The 22,581-nt window shown below is 36.8% G+C and overlaps 1 pseudogene; it reads right to left on the reverse strand.

The window, feature by feature from the left end:
• Positions 1 to 1,074: 1,074 nt before the first annotated feature.
• On the reverse strand, positions 1,075 to 1,193 carry LOC118600609 (annotated as a pseudogene).
• Between the last annotated feature and the right edge of the window lie 21,388 nt (positions 1,194 to 22,581).

Here is a 22,581-nt window from a genome sequence, read left to right on the forward strand (position 1 = left end):
GGAAGATAGTAACAAGGGTCCTTTGATATCTTCTGTGTTCACCATGATGAAGCTGGCATCCATTTCTGTTTAGGTGAGGATCCTGAGATATCATTGGTTGATGCAAGCTAGTGACCTGGCTACTTCTGTTCAGGATACACTGGGGGGAAAGCCCTGTGTGGGTCAGGAGTCTTTAAGGAATAGCGGTTTACAGATGAGTTCTAGTGGAGTCCATCGGGGAGAAGAAAGAATCTAAACACAAAGGGAAATGCTTAACAATTAAAACCAGGCCTCGTTTGTGTGGTCCTGTGTTTCATCACATCACTCTATGGAAATAGACTGCTGGGAAGAAGACTGGATTTCTGATAGTTTATGAAGCCAAAAACCTGTTAAAGGCTCTTTATAAGGTAGTAAAGAAAATGGCAAAACCCTCGAAACTTCAGAAAAGTTACTTAATAGCTCTGATTACTACAGGCCACCAGGTTGTTGGGTCATGGGACCATGGCTACACTATGAAGAAAATAGGAGGGTTGGCTCAATCAGATTCTGAAACAACTCCAAAATACACTATGAAGTTCCAGGAGGCTAGTTATTTTTATTTAAAAAACAAAGTTATATTTTTTCTTCAAGAATTAACCTATTCTCATTAAAAATATCATAAAATATCAATAAGCCGAAAACTAAACAGTATGGCCTCTGCTCCCACTACCTAGAATAAACCCCCATTCATACTGTGATACATTCTTTTTATTGTTATTTTGTTTTCTGTGCTTTAAACAAAAACATAATTATGTCCATATGGTAGATATAATTTTGACCCCTTTTTAGACTTTAGCTTATATCGTAAGTCTATTTCATGTTGTTTCAAAGTTGTCATACACATTTTGTCATGTAAGTTTTAATGGCTGCTTTTGTAGATTTATACCAAAAATTACTTATTCATTCTTATGTTGCTAGGTGTTTTTTTTTTTGTATTATATTTATTTTTGATTTATTTTTGATTTTTAAAAAAATTTTAGGTGAGTCAACCCTTGGTTGACCTCACAGATTGCAAGGATCTGTCAGTTTACAATCCTTATTTTTTTTCATTTTTTACGCCTACAGCACCTGGTTTTCCTAGGTGGTCTCCTATCCAAGTACTAACTGGGCCCGACCCTGCTTAGCTTCTGAGATCAGAGAGGATCGGGCTTGTTCAGGATGATATGGCAATAGACTTATAACTAATGAAGCCATATGTCTCACGTGTTTTAGATTAATTCTCCAGAATTGATTCTTAGGAAAGTTATTTACTATGATGTGATAGGCAGAGTCTAGCAGGTTTACAAGTGAATTCCTGTGTGATTTAAATGATTGTGTTGTCTAGGCCAGTATCTGAAACTGTGTTTCCAACATAGAGTTGGCGCCTGAGTCACCTAGGTCACTCTCTGCCCTAGCCTCACCTGTAATCAGTTCTATCTGGCCTGAACCAAGGGAATGGAATCGTAAGGGTTAAGGAAACTAATTGCTCTTCTGAGCATAGTATGCAAATCAGTTTAAGAGCGTCCAGGGACTTGCTCATGCTCGGTGAGCTGAAAAATCTCCTTCAAGTGCTCTTATGGTTGGGTTCCTATGGGGGTGGGGGTGAGGTAGTGGGGAGTGTGTGTGGGCAGGCTTATTTACTAGCTATGTAATCTTGGGGAAGTTTCTTCACTCCTCTGAGACTCGACTCAGTTTTTCCATCTCCTACTCAACCTCTTGAGTTGTGACAATTAGAGAAAATGTGAAAGAATTAGCACCCAGTCCATAATGGATACTCAATAAAAGTTAGCTATCATTATCATTGTTGTTGTTATTTGTGTTCTAATAATCTCTTTTCCCAAGGGCTTCACTCTATCTCTCCCTGCCCTTCAAATACCCATAGCCAAAAGCTGACATACTGCTTCAATCACAATGTACCTTAATGGAATTAAGATTTTTCACTCTCTTATAAAGAATATTGATACTCTTGATGATCTGACCACCAGATTCACCTACTCCCAGAAAATGGCATCTCTCCAGACTGGATTCATTCCCTTTTACCTGAGCATACCAGAGTTTCTACTTTCTTTAGTTCTGTCTTTTCTTCTGTCTGAGCTTAAACTTTAAAGATTGGCTGAGGCAAGAATTTATCAGAACTTTATTTAAGGAGGAGAGTATAATTATGTATAGCATATGTCTGTAGTAAACTGTGCACTATACAAAACATAAAGAAGATCATGCTTATTAACTTCGCAAAGAAGATGTTCAACTCTAGTTAGTTGATACTTGGATAAGTCAGGGGCCAAGAATGAACCAAATGAACACAGACTAGATATTTCCATTTGGCTGAGCTGCAGCTTCTGGGCAGGTCTCAGGTGTGAGCCATAGGAAGAAATCTGGAAGGTCATACAATATCAGAAGATGCTTTGTGATTGATGATAGAGGTCTAGGCTGGAGAAAGGCAATGGAATCAAGAAGGCTTAACAATGAGCTAGATTTGCTCACTGGGATTAGAAGGAGGATGTGAAATAGGAATTACATGATTAAATTTGTGTCATGATAATAAAGATAATATGATCCTTCTAATAGCTTGCTAGGGACCAGTTCCCATATTAAGAGCTTTACATATGTAATCCCATCCAAATCTCATTAAGTAGGTATTAGTATCATCCTTATTTTGCTGATGAGAAAACTGAGTCTTAGAGAAATGAAATAACCTGCTCAGGGTCATTAACCTGGTAATTAGGGAAGCAGGAATTTAGACATGTTTTTTTCTAAAGCTTGAGTTCAGAAAAATAAACCTGGAAGCAATGGAAGGATAGATTAAACGGGGCAGGGTCCAGAGGGACGGGATGTAGAGTGGCTGCTTATGGAGTGATTTCAGTATTCAAGAAGAGAGATAGGAGGATCTGAAGCAAGGGAACTTCAGGGGAATGGGGAGGAAGGTACAGATAGGAGATCTGGTAAGAAGGCTCCACTTCTTGACGAGCATCATTCTCTGTGGAAGTTTTGATTATTTTTGAATGCAGATTTTCATAGCATACTTCAAGCCTTCTGAATTAGACTCTGGGGTAGAGCTTGGTATTTTTACAAAGCACCTAGTTCTGAAGCTCTGCTAGGTTCAAGAACCACAACTCTGTCATCCTTGATTTAGATGTTCAGGGTAAAACATGAGAGAGGGAGGATTTGGGAACAACATCCATGTTTGAGAATTCTGTGCATACCCTCCACTAAGTTAGGAAGTAACAATAATTTTGAAGGGTAATATGCTGAATTCAGTTTCAGATATGTTAAAATGAACCATTCCTGTGGGAAGCTAAATCTCAAAGTCTAAAGCTTGGAGTAGAGGTCAAGGCTACAGATTTAGATTTGGAGGTCATTGGTATTTGGAAGGCAGTTGCTCTCTGTTTTACATGGAATTTCAAAAATACCCAAACATTTATTTTCTTTCAATAATCAAATAATTGCTCTGCATAAGTACAATATACTTCAGTACATTCCCTTTCTGACCCTTGATTGAATCTCTTGCTTTTTAAATTTAAGTTACCATTTTTTATAATTTTTTTAGAGTCATGTTTTGTTGTACTATTTGCACCATCTCATTGGATTCAAACCAACAACTTGTTAAAGTAAAATTTATTATCCATATTCTTTAGAAGAAGAGATTTAGGGAGGTTATAGAACTTGCCCAAGGTAATGCGGAATCAAATTATTGAGTCAGGATTTGAACTTGAGACTGTTTTAACCCTAGCCTCAGAGCTTTGGGACTGTTTGACAATAGAACTGTTACTAGATCAGGCAGACAATCTTCATATTACCTTTGTAAAAAAGCAACACAATCTACCTCCAGTGACTATTGCAGGCTAATTCCACAGTATGTTTAAATACAGAAAAATTTATTTAGAGAAATTTGTTCAATGTTTTTTGAGAAATGGGGTGCTTGGTAATTATATTTAGTAAAACAAGTTTATGTACATTTTCCAGGGATCAGTAGGATTGGACAATCAAGTTACCTTTGACTTTTGTCCAGGGACATGTGGAGTAGTCTACATTTTCTGTACTCTCAGAGAAAGGAGGTAGAGAGGGTGAGGCATTGGTTTTCTGTATCTGGATGTTCTGTTGCATGATTTGGCCTCCTGAGATTTTTCCAACTTGATTTGTGGAACATATCCAACTTTGGGTTGAAACTAAAATAGGTTCTTTGTAAGCCCAGGCTAAAAATATGTCTCAGCACTAACAGTATTTTTCTTTAGGTTTGAATAAATGCTTACATCTGCCATGTCTGCTGGTAGCATTGGTAAGTATGAGCAGGGCTGGTGAAAAATACGTATGCCATTATGAAGGCTAGCAGGTTAAAATTGATACACTTAAATAAATTGCATTCTTTTGCATAAAATGTGTCTCATAGCGGAAATTGTGTGGTATCATCTGGAACGATAATTGTAATATTGATATTTAATCTCCATAAGTGACAGATATCCAAGATAACAGTGATACCCAGATGACAACTCAGGAAACAGTAGCCAAGCTTTTTGGTATGAGAACAGAAGAAATGCTACTCGAGCAACCACTTTTCCAGAAGTATTTTACATATGGTGGCACTATCATAGTTTTAGTAATCCTCAATAAACTCTGGTTACTAGAATTCAGAGTTAGGTAGCTAGAGTTTGCCCCCAGATCTATATAAGTGCAAGGTAAGCAAAATCGTACTTAGTCATGAAAAGACAACCTTACCCTGCCAAGTGCATTCCTACTTCCCCAGGTGTGCCTGTTTATCCCCAAGTCCAAGCCACACCTACTCTGTTTTGGCCTCACACCAAGGAACATTTAAAAAGCCCCTCCCTTTAGATCTCAAAGTATACTGGAGTCAGTATTAATTCTTGACCTCTTTCCCTTCCCCCACCATGTTAAGCAGGTATCCCAGTCTCTTTTCTATTCCATGCCTGGGCTCTAGTGTGTATTAAATATCTATTTGTTGCCTAGATTTGTTTTTGCCTCTTGTTTTTCTATTCTTCTTCTATATCTCTTAGCCTATTCTTTTAATCTCGTTTCATAATCTCTTAGTTCTGTCCTTTGGTATTTGGGTACAGTGACTCTCAGAAGGCAGGATAGTTCAATAGAAAGAACATGGGATTTGGGGTCAGAAAGACCTGAGTTCAGATCTTTGTTCTACTATTTATTAGCTTTGTAACTCTAGCAAATCACTCCCTTTATTGATCCTCAATTTTACATCTTTAAAATCAGAATGAAATGTCTGTATTGTAGTTACTGCTTTGATGAAAATCAGAATAAATAAAAAGAACTTGACATCAATTAGGTGTTCAATCGATATTTCAATATTTGTTTAATGGCCTTTCCTGTCTCCTCATGTCTTAGTCCAAATGCTGATTCACTCATTTATTTGATTCCATTCCTTCTTGAGGGAGGAATAAAGCCAAGAATTATGCTTAGAAAGCATTTAGAAAACAAGTAACTTGAGAAAGGTGAGTTGGAGATTTATATGCTATCTTATTTACTGGTGCTAAAGTTACCTGTCAGGGCCAGCTTAAAACATTGACAAGCCCCATGACATATTTCACATGTAAGTTAAAATTTTAAAAAAGTCTAACAAAGTCCGAATAATGTTTATACTTTTTCCTCATGAGACAACTCTGCAGTTTTAAAGAAAATATAAAATTCTTAACAACAACAACAACAACAACAACTCTTTTTTATTACCCTGAGTTTTGTCCTTGTGTGTCTTTTTTCCTGCTCACAAGATCAGAGGAGGGGTGGGATAAGGGAGAATGATTATCAGTTAATGAACGTTTTTTAAATTGCTGAGATAATTTTTTTTGAGCGTTTACTCTATTTGGACCCTTAAAAACTATTAGTTTTCAAACTACTGTCTTATGTGTGTATTTTGTCAATATGGCTCAGGTTTCTATACTTATTTGTGACACTGAAATACAATTTTTCTTCAACATTAATGCTTAGCCTTTTTGCAACCCTAGACTTGTTAAAAACTTGATTAATTAAAGCTAGTGGTAAATATTGTGTGCCTACCCAATAGTCATTCTTGTCATACTTCTTAGCCAAGAGAACACCAACATCATTCAGTTATTTAAGCCCATGATCTTCACTGGTTCCCCTCAAGCCCTAGGGGATGAATAGGGATTACACTAAGGCAATCCTGGTAAATTCATTTTTTCCTGGTAATTCATTTTTAATTATAAGCACAAGGTACAACCTTGCTTATGATACGTGAAGGCAAATGTGAGAAAATTTTAGGTAAGTTTCCTTTGCTCTCCAAAGAGACAAAAAACAGTAGTTCGTATTATCCTGAATCTGGTCATTGTTGGGTGAGGAGTTGGTGCCATGAAAGCTATCTTGAGATCATGAGAGAACAAAGCTTAGGACAAAACTAGCATGCTAAGATGGCAGAGGAAAATATAGAAAGAATCTGGGTTCTCGATGATGTCAGGGAGTGACTAACTGAACCTACTCTGGAACCATCAGAAGACAGTCATTATTTAAGATGCTTTTAGTTGTATTTTCTATTGAAGCATCTGAAAGTATTCTAACTAATCAATGCTAAAGCCATTTCTCACTATTTGTACTTATTTTTCAGAAATACTTAGTAGAAATTTCTATTGCTAATTATGAAATTTGTCCCAAGTAAATTAAAATTTCCAAAAGACTGTCAATCTTATATTAAAAAAGTATGATTTGATTAGCATTTTTTTAAATCTGCTATTTCTTACATTTCTATAATCTACATGCCAGTTTTATGATTTTGTCATATCTTTGTATCATCTGTGCTAATAGAAATATTTTACTTTATGTTATCTCTTTTAAAAATTAAATACATTTATTTTAAAACTAATTTCCTCATTGACTATAATTTGACAATGATATTGGTATAATTTTCAAATTATTTGCCTTAAATAGAATATAATTATAATACCATGAATAAAATATTTTATAAAATCTTTACCAGATATAGTTTCTTGTAAAGACTGAGATTGAGGCTCATTCTCTCTGTTGAAAGGAAAGACTAGGGAGTCTAACGGAATTGGTAAAATAATCCCAACACCAACTGAATCTATTCCTTGCCACATGAAGAAGAAATAAAAGAGAATGTCAAGAGAGATATCTGTTACTATCTGAATTTATCTAAATATCATGGCTGTACCATCTAAAATCATCTGGTATTCCACCAGGCCTCTGATTGCTCCTAGAACTGACCTAGTCAGAGAGTCTTCTCAAGGGCCTGGCCTCCTGAGCAATAAATGCCTGCTGGAGTGGGGCTCAAAGTATCTCCAAGGAGAAGAGAAAGGTGTAAGATCAACTTTGGATTGATGTGATTATGAAAGGTCATAGAAGCTAATCTTGCAATATTTTGTTATACTTGTTACTAAAGCAAAAACAAATTGTAACTTATTATTCTCTTCATGCCAGTGGCTTTTAACTTTTTGGAATTATATGACCCATTGAGAATTTCTGGAAATCTACAGTACTTCTACTCAAGAAAATGTACAATTGCACACACATGCACACACACACACACACGCACACACAGAATTTTGCACACATGATCAGAAAGCCGATGGACCCTCAGCTAAGAATCAACATTCTCTATATTTTACATGTGTCTTCCTACAATTCATCATGCAATTCAGTTGGGTGCAAACTTAGGTTGAATCCGAAACAGGGTTTTTGAATATGTCTGTGTATAAGTATGAGTAGTGTGTTAATTTAAATGCACTAAACTAGAGAATTACTCTCCCCTGAACATCTACTTTGAATAGTTATAAATTATACTTATCTTGCCTTTCAGTAGGTTTCAAGGGATGAGGTCAAGCTCTATAAAAAGAATATCAGCCAATCCTATAAAGTTATCTTTGTGAACTTTGAAACACCACTGAATGTACCTAGTAAAATTGTTTCTGGGCAAGCAGACTCCCAGGCCTGGGTGGAGTTCACAAGGGTTCCTTAGCTAAAATAAACAAAATGACTATGGATTTTGGATTGTCTTTGTCTAAAGTTGGGTGTCTGAATGGATCAGCAATAGTGGCATACCGCACACCTGCTTGTTAAACCAAAGATAAACCCAATAGGCACCTGTTTCTTACATTGTCAACTGAACAAAGATAGCATATGATTCTAATTTATGACAGCCCATTAATCCTTAAAAAAAGCCCCCCCCACTTTTTTTTCCAGCCAAATAACTCTTCCTTTAAAGGTCATACAATGAGTAGCAAGATGAAGTAGACCAATTTAATCTCTAATTTCAAAAGTTAATATTACAAACATTTAACTAAAGACTAAGGCATTAAAGATGTAATAAGATGCACAAGAATTTTCAGAAAAAACTGTAATAAGCTATGAAATTAAGAAAATCATAAACAACTAAGCTTCTTAAAATTTTTTCTTCGAATTTGGCGTTGAGCCAATAGTTAATTTCAACCGTTTGTACATGGTTAAATTTAAATATGTTTCTTCTAAACATTGCAAAGACTGTTTGGATTAAAAGTACTTGATCAAAGAAAATAATGTTGAAGAGGAGATTTGGAATTGGTGATATTCATCATAATTCTTTACATAACAAACGTTAGAAAAACCTTATAAACGGTGAGATGTTCTTTATCTCCAAGTGGAGTTACTCGGTTTATAGTAAGAGACATCTGCAATTTTCCTTTAGTTTCTAGTTTACTCAAGGCTTGGCCAGAGACATTGAAAAATTATCAAATGTCTCAAAAAAATTTTTTAAGATCAATAAAGCTGAGTTTATCTGCTTATTAAGTTGTGAGCTAAATTTGTCTTTGGAAGGATTTTAGATTTAACTTCTTAATAATACTGTGAAAACCATAATAATGGCCACAAGTGAAATATTATGAAAACTTCACTTTTTATCTATGAAAATTCTTTTTCTTCAAAGCGAACCAAGATTGACCAAATTTAGTTGATGGCAGATCATGGTTTAGCGATTTGGTCCCAGAACCTATTTGATGACCATTAAATTATCATGTTGCTTTTCTTTGTCGTCTTTGTTGTCTGTGGAAATATAAATTCTCCCCCCTCGCTTTCTTAATTTATGAGGTGGCACTATTCATGCATATGTTTTCTTTACTAATATTGAAGACGTTCATTGAGTGAACTTTGTGACGTGCATTAAAACATTCTTGATGAGTGTATGAGAAACATATTTTGACTAAAACAAAGTTTGCCCTTTCAGAGTTACAGAAAACACATATTTATTATCCTTCATGTAACAATAGGTAAATATTTGATGATACCATCTATAGTCTAGCAGCAATAGGAATTTAAGACTAGTCTATTAGATAATGAAAGTAGACTGAAAATTCTTTTAAGGATACTTCAGACTGCTGAGATCAATGCTCACATGTGTATATATGTATGCGTACATATACACACATATACATTTGTCAATGGAGTGTCTATTTTGTTATTTATTGTATTCTCTAGAACTAAACTGTGTGATATTTGAACATATGCTTTGAATTGGCAAGCAGTGATAAATATTTTTCTATAAATAATCTCCTTAAAGCAAAATTCAATCTTAAATCTCATTAAAAATCTCATTTAGATTCTTAGAAATAATCTTGGTTCAAGGCAATAACTATGCTCATTTAATCCCAGGCCAGTGTCTTTTAGTGTATTTCCAGGGCTGCCAACTCAAAGTGTAGCTCTCTGGGCCACATGGCTTTCTGACTAAACTTCTCAGTGGTTCCCTGATATCGGAAACTTTAATAAATGTTCCAGATATTTTTATGCACTAGAATGTTGAGACTGTTGTGCTTAAGGATTGTCTCTGGAGAATCAAGGAGTTTCCCTCCCTCAAGGAAGTAACAGTGACAAGCTTTTCTATTTCTTACAGCGCTGGAGGGTAGATGGCAGTTTTTTTAGGTGGGAAGGAAAAGCTGAGCTGAAAACATTATCACTGTAACCCTTCATAATCCCTCCTCTTCTTTATCACTACCATCATTATAGCTGCTGTCATTTATTGAGCACTTACCATATGCCAGGCACTGCGTTAATTGCTTTTCAAACAAGATCTCATTAAATATTACAATGAGTTTTATGATTGCTAGTTTGCAGTAAAGAAAATGGGAGCTTCATTTCATACAGCTGGTACAGGACAGGGCTGGGAGGTAAATTGTATAGTTTCTGATTGTGGCTCTCAAATGGTGGTGACAATTTAAAGGTAGAGAACTAACTGGGTGGAGGGGAGAGAGAAATATCTAAGTACTTTCAGTCAGTAAGATATTTTTTGCATGCACGATTATTTACTACCCTCAATAAACTGTGAGGTTCTTATTTCTGTCTTCATATTACAGATGTCAAAACTGAGGCTTAACAAGTTTGAATTAAAGTTAAGCAATTCACCCAAAGTCACGGCTAATAATGGAAAGGCTCAAATAAAATTCTGCCTTTTCTCTTTCCCTCCCTCTCCACCAAACCCCAGCTCTAGGCCAAAAGTCAGACTTCATGGGTTAAAATATACTCAATTCCTCTGTGCTTCAGTCACTTCATTTGTAAAATAGGGGTAATAATGATATGAATGTCATAAGAATTTTGCGATAAATTAAATGACTATGTATATAATATAAATAATTTAGAACAGTACCTGACATATAGTACTCTACAAGTATTAATTACAATAGCAATAATTATTAAATCATGAAAGCAGAAATTAGCAAAGTGGAAAATCATTAATTTTAGAGAAAACAAAGAAAAGCAGTTGTTTCTAGGTTTTTTTTTTTTTTCTCATGTATTTAGTTGGAAGGAGTAAGTTATACACTGTATCTTGTTGAATAGGACACTGGTAACCAGGATTGGAAGAAACTCTGGCAGAGGGTGGTAGGTGGCCATGATCACAATCAGGAAAAAAGACACTGAGGAGGGTGCAGAGTGGGAAACACTGTACTGGGTTTTGAACTCTTGTTTATGAAAAGAAGGCAACCAAGAGGTGATTACAAACATTCTGATTCGATCTATTGCATTTACTTCAAAAGCCAAAAAAAAAAAAAAAATCATGAGCATCACTGGAAACATTTTGAAAATGAAACAAAAATACATTACCCTTCATTTGTACAATGATAGGAGACTTGTGTTTGTCCCTAGAATATTGTTTGGTTCTTGCCTCTGTAAGCATCCCATAGGATAATTTGGATAAAGATAGGATCTGAAGGACACACACAAAAAAGATGATTAAGGGGCTACCTCATCAGACTTAGAACTCTCTTATCTGTAGGAAAGGTGAGAGGACAGAGGAGAAATAACAAAGGCAATGGATTCTGTGGACACAGAATTATTCACCAACTCCCAGGGCACATGCTGAAGGTAGCCTGAGATGACTTTGGACTACAAAAAGGAAGAACTACTTAACACACTGGAGCATAAACTATGACACTAATAACTCCAGAAGTGATAAAATATAAGTAGTTTCAAAAAGTAGACAACATTCATAAACACATTATTTGTGTGTCCCTTATGATCAAGGCCTAGGTTGGGATGGGTGTTAAGGAAGCAAAATGTGACTGTCGTTGCCCTCTAGAAGCTCAAAATCTAGAGCTGTATGTAAACAAATTAGAACACAAAATGTGGTGAATGTAATTAAAACTATGTAAAATGAGAAGAAGGTACACAATCAGAGCCAGAAAGCTAGTGGACCAGGAGGAGTCAGCATGATGGTAGAAGGTATTAGTATTACAAATGGCTCCCTCCAAGTGGGTAAAACCTAGCTGAGTGTTGAGATAACTGCCATTTAGGCAGGAATTAGGGGTAGGGAATTCCAATCAGAGGGAACAGCATACCAGACACAAACGATAAAAGGAATTTGGGTAAATTGTATAATTTTATTGTTATAAGGCCATGAGTCATTGAGAATGTTGGGAGGTAAGTCTGGAGGATGGGGCAGAAGTCTACATTTATTAATTTATTCAACAGATCTTTATGAATTACCTACATTTGCTAAGTACTGCATAAGCATTAGAGACAAAAAATGAATGAGATTGGATACCCATCATCTATCCATTCATTCATTCATGACTATGTGCTAGGCACTGCACTAAGTATAATAATGAGAATTCAGACATGATATCTGCTCTCATTGAGCTTACAGTTTAGTATGGAGACAGATGAATGCCTATTACACTGTAGTATGGTAGGTGCTGTGGAAGCAGCACTCAAATCTATGATCTACATACTATGAGTGGCCTTCCCATTACTTATTTCTGATCTTGTTATTCCCTGTTTAAATTCTGACAGTAGCTCCCAGTAGAGTCTTCTAGTTAAAATATTAAGATCCATAGCATGACCTTACAAAGTCCTTCATCACCTGGCTCTGGCCATTTTTACAACCTCATCTTGTCTCTCATCATGATACTGGTCCTGTCTCTCTGGTATTCCATCTCCATTCACATGGAACTATCTCGAGTTATTAAAATACCCTGTTATTTCAAGACTTAGAGCCTTAGTGCTTTTGCATGTCTTATTCCCTCCGCCTATCTCCACCTGGCCATCTCTGGCTCATTCATTCATCAGACTACCCTGTTATTCTGGCTCAGATACCAAATAGTAAATATATTGTGTCAATGTCTTTACGATCCTTTGAGAAATCAGCTGTAAATGTGCTTCATTTGATTGCCTCGTTAATCCTCCTACTCCCCTTCTCCTCCCACCACTAATATTTTGGATCCAGTGCAATAGCTCCCTGAACTTATTTTTCTTTTCCTGCTCGTTTGCAGTGTTTGTGGCCTCTACAGTGAAGAGGACTGACTCAGGCTCCCACTTTTCTGGGCATATGTGGTCAGACACAATCCCATGCTTCCATCACCATCTAAGACCATCAGAAGTTTCTTTTCTCTTCCCCAGACCATTCTTCATCTTCCTGCTAAATTTTCTGCAGTGTATATACATGACAAACAGGGTTAGAGAGACAGTAATTTATTGGGCATGAGATGGCGATCTGCTGTCTATGCCGACTGGCTCATTAGATTTCTCCTGATTAGTTTGTTTTCCTGTCCAAGTGGAGAACTTCAGTAAAAGTGGTGGGCAGTCAGGGATTTGGGAATGGAGAGCATAGTGACTAAACCGAGGCCATTCATGTGAGGGTTTTAAGAATTTCAGGTCACCAACTGAGGTGATGAATGCTGGATGGGGTCGGGGGGCATGAGGGGGTTGATGAGAACAGAGAAAGAGAGAGAGAACATGAGAAACCTGGGCCATAATTAAACTTGCCAATGAAACAAAGATCTATTATTAGAATATCCACATTTTGCTAAACTTTTAATAATCTTAAACTTGTTACATTATCATTTATGTGATCAACAAAACTGAAAGAATAATAACTATCTGTAAAGCCCAATATATCTCCTTATACTACCAACTCTTAATTTCTAAACACATAAAACAAGTCTATGTCTAAAGATATAGCCTTAAAGAGATACAGAATTTGTTCTGTACCTGAGCCACAGCCCCCAAGTGGAACCTGTTTAAAATTCTGAAAACAACCTTTTCTTTTAAGGGAGAAGGCTCACTAGGGACCATGCCATTCACATGATGAAAATAGGTAGAAAACATAGTGCTAAAGACTTACTAGTCTGTGTGTTGGTGCTGTTTGCAGCTTTCTTATGATTTCATGGGAAATATAATATGTAGTTACACAAGCTTGTATTTGAGAAGTATCTGAAAGAAAACATTAAAAGTGATTACCTACAGGGGCTGGGGTAATGGCACAGGCAATAATTGAGTGTATGTGTTTTTTATCACCTTGATTTCTTAAACATGGTATGTATCACCTTTTCAACAATAAAATAAAATAAAAACAGTCTGATAAGTGTCAGTGGTATGTTTGCTTTCAGGGTACATAAAAGCTGTTTGATGGCGTAAGATGTTCCAGCCACTCTAATAAATCTACTGTATTTAGAGCACCAACTCCATGCTAGTTATTTCAGATGCTTCCCTCGTTTAATTCCTTGCACAGCCATTTTAGTAGGTAATACTGTTCATGTTCTTAGTCGAGGAAACCAAGTCTTGGAAACATTAACTGACCAAACTAAGATCAGAGGGTTAGATGTGTCAGAGCCCATAACTGGCATTCTATGACTTCAGACACAGTGTACTTTCCCCTGTACTGAGCTGACCACACCTTCATTATTGCAGATATGTTTATTACATCCAGGGCCAAAGTACACACTTGTTCAATAAATATTTATTGAATGCTTACCATAACCTAGGCACTGTGGCAATCCCTTGTGATGCAAGAAAAATAAGAGTAGTGAAGACAGGCAAGGAAACAATGAAGCCTAATACTAGATAAGACTGTGCTTTTGATGGAATTAAGCACAGTGAGGGTGGCAGTACAGAAAGAACATTTAATTGAATTCAGGAAGTTCATGGAAGTTTTCCCAGAGATGAATCTTAGAAGACAAATGGTATTTGGCTAGGAGGAAAGAGGGTCAAGTGTATTCCAGGCAGAGGGAACAACATGTACAAAAATGCAAAGTTTTGAAAGAGCACTACATTTTTGAGAAATAGTCCAGAGCTGGGCATGTCTAGAGCATAGGTTTGTGGAGAGAAATGAGGTCAGAAAAGAGAAGGGTCTCCTGTGTCACCCTAAGTTATTTGGATTCCATCCTGCAGCAATGGGAAACCATAAAGGATTTAAAGTAGAGGAATGAAAAGATTAAACCTAGAGCTTAGAAAAATCACTCTGGCAGGAGACCGAATTGAAAGGAAGCCAGGTTTGATGTTGGAGACTTGGTTGGAGAATGTTATAATACCATGTTTTACTGTTTATATGTTTGTGCATATATGTGCACTTTTTATCATTATGGTTTTTTTTTTTCTGAAATTGAGATGCATCTTACAATCAATGCTTTGTCATAATTTAATTGGCAACATTTTTCTCTCTTAATGGTCCCCAAAGAACAATGTTATAACTGATGGCATCTCAAACTTGATGAAATACAATGGCCCAGGAAAGAGGAAGTGGGGGTTTTACCCAGTTCTCTGGCCGTGGGACAGAAAAGAGAAAAAGAAAAGATTTGAGCAATATTTAGATTTTGGTATGATATTGATTATTAAGTAAAAAAAAGAAAGGTGCAGAAAACTGTAATGTCACAGTCGCAGGAAAAAAATATGTTAAAAGTTGCAGGAAAAAAAGGGTTTGTGTGTGGTGGTCAGGGGATAGAACACACACATATATATTTTTGGAGATACATAAAGTGTCTCTAGAATGATACACAAGAAACTGTTAACATTGATTACTTTCAGGGAGGACATTGGGTGGCTGAGGGAAACAGTGGAAAGAAAATTCTTCATTGTGTTCTACTTTGTACATGCTATATTTTGAATTAGGTATTATATACTTGAAGTATGTAAAAAGATAAAAAAAAGATATTCGGTAGGAACAATTGGCAAGTTTGTCGAAGGATTGGTTATTAAAAGAGAATGTTTTATGGATCTTGTTTTATTCCTTTACTGATTCTCTAAATTTTTAAAATAACTTTTAAATATTATAAGTTTGCTCATTTTAAGTTAGCAATCCAATAATTTCTACTACATTTACTGAGTTGTGTAACCATCACCACAATAGTTCCATCATCCCAGTAAAATCCCTCATGCCCATTTAGTTAATCACCATTCCCATTCACACTTATTTTCAGAGTATTTCCATGCTAACACAGGGATCAATTACGAAAGCTGATTACAACCTTCCTCACTGGGTACTTATCCAAGAGTTACAATATAAATCTTTGTATTTCTTTCATTTTTGTAGAACTTTCAGAGCTCATTACTATCTTCTTAATCACCTTCATAGACAGACTGAATAATTCAATCTAGCTGAACTATGTCTTACTCTACAGTGCTCCCAAGAATATGCACTGTCAGAAACTGGGAATTAGGTAGCTCTAGATATGTGGTAACTGATCACAGAAGTAGCAACCTTTAGTAAGCTAAATACAGAAGCTATGTCAATATTAAGTTATGTCTCAGTTTTATATCTTAAGTTTTATCTAACCTAAATACCAATCCTTTTAGTAAAATATATTTTAATGTTCTGTGATAAAATAAGCACAGAAAGATGGCTTTTGATTTTCAATTCTCCCTGGTGAATAGTTTGTTTCCTTTCATTTTTCCTTCTAAAGTAATCATGCATTGCTTTGCAAAGTCTCTACCCTTAATCCTCTTCAATACACATGACTTCTAGATACTAAATGGTCAGGGTCCACATCAAACTACTATAGAGAAAATAAGAGGAGAGGCTGAGACAAGAGAGGGAGATACACTACCATAGGTTTCAACAAAATATTTCACTCTGCCTGTACCAAGGATGAGGGAGATTCTGAATGAAAGCGGCCTGGGCTTGCAGCCTGGATTAAATAAAGTAAGAGAAAACCGGGTTCTGTTCTTGGTTCTGTCATGAACTGTCTGTGGCACGTACCTTAAATATTCTTAGGTGGTCAGCGGACTCCAGAGGCTGCAACTGGCTACTTGTATTTACAATTTAGCTCTCAAACACATTTGATTGGGTCCACAGAGTGCAGTTGACCTGTTGGGTTTTTGAACCAATGCTTAAAATGCCAGAGATTTAATATAAAAATCAATAAGAGTGGGAAGGTGTGGCCACACTGGGCTCATGTTTTTTCATAGTAACAATTAGGTGGATCTGATTGATGGAGACTTCTTTTGACTAGGGCATTGTTCTCACTTTTACTATAGACCTCTTGTGTTGTTTCCCAGCCTTTGAGATGATCAGTTTCAGTAATGACAAATTATATGGGATGTTAAAACCATAATTTCCCTACCTAGAGTGCTTGTTTATTTCAATACTCACATGATTTCTGTAAGGCGTTCGAGTTTGTAACTATATTAGTTTTCTATGGCTGCCATAACAAATTACTGCAAACCTGGTTCCTGAGAATGTATTCACAGTTCTGAAGGCAGGAAGTCTGAAATCAAAATGTTGGCAGGGGCTGTGCTCCCAGCACAGGCTCCAGAGGAGAATCTGCTCTTCACCTTTTCCAGTGCCAGGAGTTTCTTGGCTTGGGGCTATATCACTCCATTTCGGCCTCCATTTTTATATGGCCTTGTCTTCTTCTCCGTGTGTCTTTCCTTTGTGCGTTTCTTATAAGGATACTTATCATTGGGCTTAGGGCCCACCTGGATCATCCAGGATGTTCTCATTTCCATATCCTTAACTCTTTCCAAATAAGCCACGTTCCTAGGTTCTGGGGATTAAGACTTGGACATATCTCTTTAAAAGCCTCAATTTAGCCTGCTACGGTAACAAGACTGGAGAATCCTGGAGGACATTCAAACAGAAGAGGGAGTTGAGGCTGGTGCCATTCATTAGGATAAACAAATGGAATGAGGACCAGAGAGGGCTGTCTTGCCTCAAATCTTAGTGCACCAAGGGAATCAAATAGCCCTGAACCCTGGATCTTCACACTTTAGCAAAGTGAATTAGAGCAGACTTAGTTTCTGTGATTCATCAATTTCACCTTGGCTTAACTATACTGGTTTAATTGCTTGGTTGACCTTGGCCATGATTACCTTAACTGGGTATACAATCTATCATCTGCTTACTGCTTCATTTGCCTAAAACCACAAAAAAAACATCTAAAAGGTGAAAACTACAAACTAAGACTAAAACTAAAACTTAAACTAGAACTAAGATTCTGCAGAGAATAGGAAAAGAGATATGAAAGTAGATAATATATAAAATAGGTACTCATAGAGCTAGGTTAGCTACTGGTGGGTGGGGTGGGCAGGCAACACTGCTATGTCTAATGAGCATCAGGAAGCCAACCCTCTCAGAAAGCTGTTAGTGTACAAGGATCTTAGGGATGGTCTTAGCTCTCATCTGAGTTTCAGTTGGAACAGTCAGAAATGTGGGGGGAATTGAAGAAGATCAAACACTAGGGGTACAAACTGCACACTATCCACTTAGAATCTAGAAATTTTGATAGTGCCTATTACAGATTTCTTTCTGAATTCTGATATTTTCCTCCTAGAGAAGGGGTGTGTGTGTGTGTGTGTGTGTGTGCGCGCGCGTTTTGTGGAGAGGCATCCAGAAAACCATACACAATCCTCCAAATATCCACACCTTAATTGGGTAACTATATTGGTATTTCCAGAGACACATAACTGAAAGAGTTCAGCATTCCCCTGCTGAGATCTAGTGGGGATTTTTTTTTTTGCTGGAGCATAGTAACCAGGGCATCAAGAAGCATAGCCAGGAGGCTGGTCAGAGGCTAACCCAAACAGCTTTGCTTAATTCTGGGCTACTGCTGAGGGTTTGGGACGGGGAGGGGGAGCTGGCAGAGAGAAGTGTCTGACATTCTTGCCTGCTGACATCAAGCTGCAAAGCTGCTGCCCTCTGGTGAGTCAACTGCAAAAGGCTCACATCGTTCGAGAGCTGCTGCCCAATCAGAAAAGATGGTGCCATGCCTCAAAAATTTTTCTAACCCTCAGCATTCTGTGGCCTTCAAACAGAAAGAATGCAGGAATGATTACACTTATAAGAAGCATACAATAGTAAAAACAATAAGACTAACTCTGTATTTTCTTTTAAATCAATTTAAGGCTAGTGCAGCTAACATTCTGTCTTTTACTTATTTAAAAAAATATTTAAATTGAGGCAAGAGGGCATACTGAAGGACCCTTGGTGCATTGGGTTTTCTGGATATTGAAATTAAGATGTACTGGAAAAACATTGATATCCTGGGGTAGCATTGAATTCCAATGGCAGTTATTAAAACTTAGTAAGCATATCCATAGATTGCTGTCTGTTATAAATGAGAATTTTATGGATAAACATGCACAAAAGTAAATTCTATGGTGAAAATGAAAATTAGGTAAACAGTATGTCTTCTCATCCTATTAATCAAAGTTTCGTTGCTATTTAATAATTTCTCTCAATTTCTCTCTATTGAGCAGAAATCAGTGGGGAATATTATGCAAGAGGTAAATTATTTGTTTAGTACAGCATAAACCTGCTTGTCAGTAAGAGCAGAATCCCTTCTTCAGCATTGTTACTATATGGCATGGCCATATCATGGAGTCCATAAAGAAGACAGATATTGCAAAAGATTAACTGGGTTAATTACTTGGCAAGGTCAGGCATCTAGATGGCATGCTATAAAATGTTTAGAAAAGGGAATCTGTAGTGGAGGCCATCTGATTTGGGCGCTGGCTTTTCTTATAGTCCTACCATTTGGTTTAGATTGTCAAGAGCAAAAGGGTTCACTTGGCCAAATGAGGATGCCCTATGCATGGCTTTGGGAATGAAAGAGTCTCAGAAATAATGACTGTGGTACTATAACACTATTAGGAAAAAAGAGAAGAATTAGATCTAACATGAAGAAAAGCATGCAGCCAGCACTAGAACTGCTTTTCTTAGGACTGGAGATCTCTCTTATCCTACCTCTCTTACATGCTTGATATAACGAATTGAAGGGAAGCTAGAATATATGTGTCTATTCATTCATTCATTCACTCACTCATTCATTCATTTGTTTGTTCTTTCATTTATTCATTTAACAAAAATATTTTTTTACATATTTAGGTGCCAGGCATTGAGGACACAATGTTCTTATTCAGAAAAGGAAACAGAAATAGATAGTTGTGATGCAACATTACTGGTGCTCTAATAACAGCAACATGTATCAAACTCATTGAATACCAGGAACTTTGCTAGAAGCTATGAATGTATACCTACAATACCATAGGGGGTTGGCTATTACTTCTTTTTCAAAGAACAGAGGTCTGGAGATACTAAGTCCTACAGCCTAGGAGCAATGAACAAAACATTTAAGCCAAGATATTTGACTTGAAGTTTGGGTCCATAGTTACCCACTTCTAGATTTGGGGAAAGATGACTAAAACTACAATGACTAACTATGACTAAAAAAGTACAACAGAAACTACCTACGGTGTGACCTTGAAAGCAAAGCAACTCTTTAAATGAGGGTATATGTGTGCTGGTGGTGATTTGTAGGCAGAGGCAGCTACATATACAAAGCCATGGAACGTGTCTTGTTGAGGAAAATGAAAGTGATCAGACAGATTTGGAGATCTCTGTGGGTGTTCTGGTTTTCTAAGTAATAACAAAATGCTCCGAAATTTAGTGTCTTAAATAATCATGATTGTTTATTTAGCCCACGAATCTGTAATTTGGCAGGGCTTCGGAGGGGTCAATTCCTTTATGTTTCATTCAGTGACCACTGGGCCTGGTTGAAGGATGGCTGAGCATCTGAGGCTCCTCATACACTTCTATGTCTTTGTGATCTTTTAACACTATTGGTCTCTCAAGCATGGCAGCTTCAGAAAGCTGAATTTCTTACATGGAAGCTATAGCCTCGAAAGGTACATGCTCCAAAAGAGATTGCCAGACAGAAAGTACATTGCCTTTTATGACCTAGCCTTGGAAATTGAGGTAGTCAAAAGGTCTTGCTCAGGTTCAAGGGGATGAGACATAGATTTTACCCCTTAATGGGGAAGGGGCAAGATTTTGGAAAAGCATGTGACACCAGAAACACTGTTGTGGCAATCTTTTTGGAAATAAAGTGGGATAAAGGCAGCAACATAGTGTTGTCATAAGAAAACCAGATTTGGAATATGGTGGGCTTTGATTTTAACTATAAGCTCCACTGCTTATTAGTGCTAAGCTCCTTAAAAGGAGAATCTCATTGAATTTTAACAAGAAACTTCTGAAGACGTACTGTTGTTATCCCAGTTTATCGATGAGGATATTGAAGATCAAAGAGGTTAAGAAATTTGCCCAAATTGGTAAATAGCAAAACAGGATGTGAACCAAGGTAGTTCTTTTATCAGAGCCTATACTAGGACAGTCTGGATTTTAACCCTAAGGCTATTGGAAGCCACTAAAGGATTTTATACTGGCCAGTCCTATGGCCAATCTTGCTCGTTAGAAAGCAGTATGAAATATGGATCAGGGGCTGGCAGCAGAGAGAGCGTCTAGAAGATAATTGCTCTGATCCAGGTGAGAAATATTGAGATATCTGAGATAGTGAAGGTATGAGAAGAGTGAGAGATGTGGAGGAGGTCCTAAGAAATTGGTGGCAGTCATCCTTGATTACTGATTGAATATGTAGAGAAAGAGAGGGAATTTCTATAGTCATTAGTCAACTTTCGATGCAGGCCTTGGCATGTGCATTATTACACAGGGCTCTAAGTGGAGAAAGAAAACAACCTCAGGGTGTCTTCTAACCTAAAGCATATTTCCTAAGACCTTGCACTCTCAGTCTAGACTAAAAACAAACAAAACAGACTCCTCTTGAAGCTTTCAGATCTCTTACCTTGCAATTCCAGCTTTCTAATTCCATGCTGAGCTTCCTTTCCCACACTCCAAGCCCTTGTCCCAGGAATTACAATGATTGTTTGTGTGTACTAGGTGATTGTTCCTTTCATATCGGGGGTCTTGGGAGGATGACCTAAGGTTGCTTTCTCCTGTAACTACACATACAGTTTGCTGGTTCTTATAAAGGATGACTAACTGGTGCTGTGATGTGGTCTTCAGGCAGCCAGGGGGATCTCCATATGATGTACTTATTGACTGCACCATTTAGTTTCATGGTGAATTTCCTTTGGAGGGACAATATGCACTTTGAAAGACAGAGAAAGGCATTATTAGATAAGGCATTATTAGATAAGGCATTCCATATCTCTGTTTAAGGACTTTAATTTATTGCTGGGTCAAGGTCTGAGAGACAAAATGATTCTTGGTAGGAAAGTTAATTAAAACAGATTGAGAAAGTTAACTAAAAGCAAAGAAACTAACAGACAACCCCTAAACCTATTTTTTTCTGATAATAAAAATATTTGTTTTTTCAAATAATTTTCTTTAAACTAAAAAAATTTCTGAGATTAATTTAAAAAATTGTTGTGACTTTGATAGATGTAGTGTTATTTATTTACTTGTACCTTCTCTTTCTTTTTTATAAATATAATTAATTTTTGAAAAGTTACTTTTTTCTATGCTACATTTTGAATATCTCCTAATGGGTTATGGAGGTTGGCATTTGATTGAACAGCTTTTGTCAACTGACTGTTGCTGTTAGATAAAGTGGGTGCTCCATTTAATTCTGTTTCAGACAATAAATCACTTGAGAAAGGAGTATTTCTCTAATTGTTTGAACACCTGTCTATGCCCATTGCTTGGTCATTTAACAGATTGCTATTAACTCTGCCTTTTGCCATCAGTCTCTGAAGTTATAAACTAGTTAAGCTATACCAGTGCATAAGATCCCTGGGTGCTCACACAGCTTGGTCGCAGTTCTCCAACTTAGCATAGGGGGAAGATTAAACTTGGCTTTGAACACTGAATTATTCCTTTAGAGAAAGTACTTACTATACCTTGATTGCAATTCAACTTTTTCATTTGTAAAGAATCAAAAATATGAGCTGTTTTGTGATTTAGAAATTTCCCCTATAATGGGAATTTCCCATGAAATCCATCAAATTGGCGAATGGCAGTGACTAAATAACTGATGAGGTCATACTTTTTTTGTTATGGGCTACTACAAACATAGTGGAGTGACAACAAATTAGAATGTAAAAGTTAGAGAAGGG

Source organism: Rousettus aegyptiacus, unplaced genomic scaffold (genome assembly GCF_014176215.1).
Source record: "Rousettus aegyptiacus isolate mRouAeg1 unplaced genomic scaffold, mRouAeg1.p scaffold_m13_p_3, whole genome shotgun sequence".
NCBI lineage: Eukaryota > Metazoa > Chordata > Mammalia > Chiroptera > Pteropodidae > Rousettus > Rousettus aegyptiacus.